Genomic DNA, 6,573 nt, shown 5'->3' on the forward strand with positions numbered 1-6,573 from the left:
GCGTGCGCCACCACCGCCCGGCTGCCTTTTCTTTTTGTGTGTGATAATGGGTATTGAATCATGGTGGTCTCCTGCTTGCTAAGCATGTGGCCTACCACTGAGTTTTGTCTCCAGCCCTGTGTCTTAGCTTCCAACAAAAAAGTAAAAGAAGAAATAAAAAATACTATATACTGTATACTGCATAGCTACATGTGTAGTAAGCTATGCCACCTGGTTTTGTGAAAATAAGCTCTGCAATGTTCTTAACCCTCAATGACAAACTCATCTAATGATGCATTTCTTAGAGCATAGCCTGTGAATTGGGGATATAACTCAATGATGTTTGCTTAATATGCGCTGAAGCCCCAGGTTAGATCCATAATACCACCCACTAAAAAGAAAGCAAACAAACAAATACAAACAGGAAAACAAGGGAGGGAGTGAGTGATGAAGAGCGCAGTCCCATCATTAAGCAGTGTTGTGACTGTATTTGATTTTTATTTTAGTTGAGTCTTTTCTTATGTTTTGAAACTGGTTCTGTACATACACAAATAAGCATATAATGAGGTGGTTCAGCTTATTTGTTAAAGGCTTTTTTCCTAGGGTGGTTCTATTGGAAAGTGGTAAAACCTTTAGGAGGTGGAGTGTATTAGTCAGAGTTCTCTAGAGAAACAGAACTTATAGACTGTATATGTGTATGTGTATAGACTAAATACATATGTATATGTATGTGTATATGTATATGTATATATATATGTATATGTATATGTATAAAGGGGATTTATTAGAATGGCTTTCAGGCTGTGGTCCTGCTAGTCCAACAATGGTTGTCTACCAGTCAATGGAAGGCCCAAGGATCCAGTGGCTTATTTAGTCTACAAGGTTGTATGTCTCAGCTGGTTTCAGGATACTCGGGAGTCTCCCACAAAGTAGGCTGTAATGCCGGTGAAGGCATGGACTTGCTATCCAGAGCAAGCAGGTAAGGAGCTAGCAAGCTCCCTTCTTCCCACCCTGTACAGGCTGCCAGCAGACGGTGTGACCCAACTGAAAGGTGGATCTTCCCACGTCAAATGACTTAAGAAAAAAAAAAATCCCTCACAGGCGTGCCTAGTCATTTGGGTTTCTCTTAATTCTGGATATAAAAGTCAAGTTGACAGCCCAGCATGGCCCTCACGTGGGGTGTATGGGAGGTACTCGCATCACTGGGGACATGCCCTAGTCGGGTGCGGTGGGACCCGACCTCTTCCTCTCTTGCTTTCAGGCTGCTGAGGAGAGCAGGTTTGCTCTGCCTGCCCTGCCATGTTTCCACCACAGTGCCCTTTCTTGCCACAAGCCCAAAGCAGTGACCTCTCTCTCTCTCTCTCTTTCTCTCTCTCACACACACACACACACACACACACACACACACACACACACTCTCACATCGGTGATACTTGTGCTTCTACCCCCTCTCACACTACTCAGTGCTGGGGAGATTTAACTCGGGCGGGGCCTTGTGCAAAGTAGGCAAACTATCACTGAGCTACGTCTTCATCCCTGGACACCCAATGTTTTGACTATTAGCTTATTTAAAGTTTTATCATTTGCAGTTAAATTGTTAAGTTTCCCCCATTAATTCTGCCAGGCTTTGTAAAATATCTTTGTGGTCCTGTGATAAAATATGAGCCAAAGCAACTTAAGAAAGAAAGGCTTGGAGACTTTTTTTTTGTTGTTGTTGTTTGTTTTTTTTTTGTTTTTTTTTCGAGACAGGGTTTCTCTGTATAGCCCTGGCTGTCCTGGAACTCACTCTGGAGACCAGGCTGGCCTCGAACTCAGAAATCCTCCTGCCTCTGCCTCCCAAGTGCTGGGATTAAAGGCGTGCGCCACCACCGCCCGGCGGCTTGGAGACTTTTATGAGATTTCATTCTATAAGCTCATGGGAATTAGGCTGGGCCACCCTTTTCACCAAGATGGCGCCGAAAGCGAAGAAGGAAGCTCCTGACCCTCCCAAAGCGGAAGCCAAAGCGAAGGCCTTGCAAGCTAAGAAGGCAGTGCTGAAAGAAGAAGATCCGAACGTCACCCACCTTCCAGCGGCCTAAGACCCTGTGGCTCCAGAGGCAGCCAAAATGTCCTAGAAAGAGTGAGCCCAGGAGAAACAAGCTTGACTACTATGCTATCATCAAATTCCCACTGACCACCGAGTCAGCCATGAAGAAAATAGAAGATAACAACACGCATGTGTCCATTGTGGATGTCAAGGCCAGCAAGCACCAGATCAAACAGGCCATGAAGAAACTCTATGACATTGATGTGGCCAAAGTCAATACCCTGATAAGGCCCGACAGAGAGAGGAAGGCATATGTTCGCTTGGCTCCTGATTATGATGCTCTAGATGTTGCCAACAAGATTGGGATCATCTAAACGGAGTCCAGATGGCTAATTCTAAATATATACTTTTTTTTCACCATAAAGAAAAGAAACAAAGAAAGGAAGAAAGAAAGGAAGGAAGGGAGGAAGAAAGAAAGAAGGAAAGGAAGAAAGAAAGAAAGAGAAAGAGAGAAAGGCTTTATTTTAGCATACGGTTCCAGAGGGATAGAGTCCTCTTGGCAGGGAAGGCGTGGTTTGGCTGTAAGAGCAGGAAGCTGGGTGACCACACTTTACCCACACACAGAAAGCACAGTGTATAGGCTGTGTACTTACTGCATACATACAAAGCTATAACCCCAGGCCCACCCAGTGATAAACTTCTTTCAGCAAGGTTGCACCTCCTAAAGTTTCCATAGCCTCCCTAACATTAGCACCATCAGTGGTGAGCAAGCGTTGAATTGCAGGAGCCATACAGGACACAGGCTTTGGAGGCTCTGTGTGTGTGTGTGTGTGTGTGTGTGTGTATGTCTGTGTTTTGTGGTGTGGTAGCCCAAGTATTGGAAACAACGAATGGGAGGAAGAATTGGTTTTGGCTCCTGGTTTAAGGGATTTTAGGTGATTATGGCATCCTAGGGAATACAAGGTAGAGCTGCTCCGTCCATTGCAGTAGGAGTGTGTAAAGGCTCCTCCATCCTGCAGGGCCAGAAAGTGAGGTAGGGACCAGGAATCATCTTCAGAGACCCACTGCTGTAAAGTCCCACTTCAATTAAAAAATCACATTTATTATTATTATTGTTTATGTGGGAGGTGTACATGTGCTACAGCATATGTGTGGAGGTCAGAGGACAGCTGTGTGTAGTTGGCTCTCCTCCTAACCTTCACATGGGCTCCAGGGATGGAACCCAGGTTGCCAGGCTTGTACAGCAAGTGCTTTACCCACTGAGCCATCTCACCAGCTCTAGGCTCCACCCCTAAGAGGTTCCACCAGCTGGGGAACAGGTGTTCATGACTCTGCCTGTGGGGACGTTTCATCCTGTAGTAAATAGTTATGCAGCTAGAAAAGTGTTTACCTTTTTCTTCTCGTTTCTTAAATCTTAGATTTTTTTTTCCTTTTCTGACTTAATATTCTAATGCACAAGTTGAACACAGTACAGGTTGAGTGTTTCTAATCTGAAAAATCTGATCTCCAAAATGTCCCCAAGTCTGGGACTCTCTGAGACCAGCATAATGCCACAAGGGGGAGATCCCACACCACGAGTTTGTTCTGTGTGCAGTTACGAGAAATAGTGCTGGGTTACATTTCAGCTCTGTGCAGGAGGCGTAAAGAAATGTAAACACATTTCACGTCCCCTTCTCTAAGATGTGTTGTCTTAGGTATGTGCACGTTTCTCAGAATCCGAAGGAAGGAGATAATCAGACACCTTTGGTCCTGAGCCCTTTGGGTTGGACCTGCCTTGCATGCTGCATTGAGAGTCAGCATCCGTCTGCTCCCTAACTGCCAGGGAAGCTTCTAGGGGCCTTCCACAGGACAGCTCTTGCCCTGGGGCTGGGGGAGTTTTAAACAAAGAGGCTGGATTGTGTGCTGTGCTTTTGTGCACCTTTGGGTGCTTGCTTGCTTCCACAGTGGTTAAACTGGCACTGGATTTCCTGTTACCTAAAACATCCCTGCCATTGCAGAACAGCTGCGTCTAGGTGGTGATTGTCCTTAATGTGCTTTGGGAGTTGGTGTGCTCTGCTGTGGGCTTTGACGGAGGCTCTGTCTTGGTAAGGCAAGCTTGGTCTGCTTGCTTCCTTGGGACAGTCTTTGAGTCAGCGCAGTGTGTTTCACGAAGCAAAACTGAAGCTCTCCTTCAGTCTCTGTGCTTTGCATAAACATGAACTAAGCCTGCTGACCACAGGGCTAGAGACCTTGAGAAGCTCAGCCCAGAATGAAGAGGAGTCTCTTCATTCTCTGTCTCTTCTGCAGTAATCCATCTGTTTGAGGCTTTCTGTCTCTAGATGGTCAAGATGTTGTCTTTTATTAAATTATCCGTCTAATCACTTCTAGAGTTAAATATAATATAATTGTATGAGTTGATAATTTGTTCTGTTTTGGTAATTCTTTCATCAGTTCTAGTTTTGGGGAGTTACAAGGCCAATCACCGGCACTCAGACTAGCGGCTTGTCTGTTGTTGATTTATGTGTGTGCATTGGTGTGTGTTTGTGTCTACGTGTGCATGTGGAGGCCACAGGCCAGCCTTGACTGTCATTCTGCAGGCACGGCCGCCTTTTTCCCTGGGCCAGGGTCTCTCAGTAGTCTAGAACTTGCCAATTAGGCTGACCTGGGTGGCCAGCTAGCCCCAGGGATGCGCCTGTCTCTGCCTCTTCCGCCTGGTATTACAAGTGCTCACCAGTATGCTGGCTTTTAAAATGCAGGTTCTAAGGATCAAACTCAGGTCGCTGTGCTTTCAAGGCAAGCATTTCACCGATGAAGTCGCCTCCTAGCCTTGTTCTGTTGAATTTTTAAAGCCTGCCTTTTGGTGTGATAGCGGATGATTTCCTGACTCCTCTCTGCTCTCCTGACTGAGGAGTTCTTCCGGTGTGATAGCGGATGATTTCCTGACTCCTCTCTGCTCTCCCGATTGACTTCTTCCTCTCTTCACTTTCTGGCTTTTCTGATTTGGACCGTTTGCTTAATTGATATAATCATTTAATGCGGTAGGTTTTTCTCCGGTGATTTTAGTTTACATCTGGTTTTGTTTTGGCTGTAGTCCGTATATTCTGAGCTCCCCTTTTTACTGTTTCAGAGGCATTTTGCTGTTTGAATTTTGTGTTTTTCCTGTTGGCACAATGGTTCTAAACGGTGTGTTTTAAAGAGATTCCAGTCTATGCTTTTATTCTCGTATTCTAGTCTTTTTGCCGTTTCGATGAGAAGCCAACTCTTTAGCACATTTCTTCTTCACTGTAAACAAATGTTGCTGTGCGGGATTTTGGCAAAGTGTTATCATAGTCCAACTCTATAGCTAGTGGCCAAGTGGGCGATAGGTTTGCCCTGTACCACTTGATATTTTTGTTAAATTTTCTAAACTATTCTAGGGAAGCAGTCTCTATGCACAAGCATCAATCTAGTTAATTGTTCAAGGTTTTTAAATTTAAAATGATTTTAGCAATTGTTTCTTCTAGAGGGCAAATAAAGTGACCCGAGTTGGCTGTTGCTCTTTCTTGCCCTTTGCATTTTACCAAGCAGTCCAAAAGTAAACAGGAAGAGACATCTCTGTGGTCAGGAATGTGACAACAGGAAGGAGGAAGTCTATTGCGGAGTCTGTGCTGACTGATTACACCTCAGCTCTCCCACAGGATGTCCATTAGGAAGTATGCTCTGCTATTACCCAGTGCTGGAGAGAGCACTAATGCCAGTCACAGGGGTGTCAGCGCTGGGTACAGGAAGTAATGTTAACTAATGTTAACGAATGTTTCCTGTACATGGGATAGGGTACTATTAGTGAGAACAAATTACAGGAACTTCATACAGAGGAACACAAGGCAAATAAAATTCAACATCAGAGATTTAAGAAAGTGTCCCTTCATTCTTTGGACTTTGCATCTTCAGGGAGCTCAGGCAAGCCAGATAAGTCTTACAATGTTTCCTGTCCCAGTGCTGCAGATGGGCAAAACCAGAGGCTCATCCCCTTCTTACCTTAAGGTGGGATGGGGTATGTTAGCTCTGTTAATAGAAAAAATTTTGAATATTTCAAATTTCAAATGAATGTGAGGAATCAAGTAGTCATTATCTTATAAAGCATTAGAATTATTTTATTAGATTTATGTGTTTCATCTGCATGTATGTTTGTGTACCAGGTGCATGCTTGGCGCCACAAAATTCAGAAAAGGGCCTGGGCAATTGGAGTTACGGATGGTTTTAAGCCACCATGTGGGTGCTAGGAGCTCTGTAAGAGCAACAAGGGGTCCTAACCTCTGAGCTTTGTCACTAGCCTCCTTATAAGGCGTTTTAAGAGCATGTGTAGCAAACTAGATAAGCTGTTTCCTGGGCAAACACACAAAGAATGCGTGTTTTGTAACCTAGAAATCTTTTCCAGGATTAACAAAAGAAGTCAGAGCTTGTGTTTCTCTACCCCTCCCACCAAGGTCTTAGACGCTGTCAGTTGCTTTGCAGCCAGAGAGTACCTCATTGCTGTGAATACCCAGCCAATTTCAGGGTACCTTAATCTTTATTTCTATTATTGTTGGCAAAATAAATTTTTTTTTTTT

At 44.5% G+C, this 6,573-nt stretch overlaps 1 protein-coding gene and 1 pseudogene across 2 annotated transcripts in view; both read left to right on the forward strand.

Annotated features, from left to right (window-relative positions):
- Nucleotides 1–6,573, forward strand: part of Exoc6 (exocyst complex component 6) — a 156,258-nt gene that overhangs the window by 21,261 nt on the left and 128,424 nt on the right. The gene's annotated exons all lie outside the window — the stretch shown is intronic.
- Nucleotides 1,790–2,420, forward strand: LOC116103798 (annotated as a pseudogene).

The sequence above is a fragment of the Mastomys coucha genome, unplaced genomic scaffold (assembly GCF_008632895.1).
Source record: "Mastomys coucha isolate ucsf_1 unplaced genomic scaffold, UCSF_Mcou_1 pScaffold21, whole genome shotgun sequence".
Taxonomy (NCBI): Eukaryota; Metazoa; Chordata; class Mammalia; order Rodentia; family Muridae; genus Mastomys; species Mastomys coucha.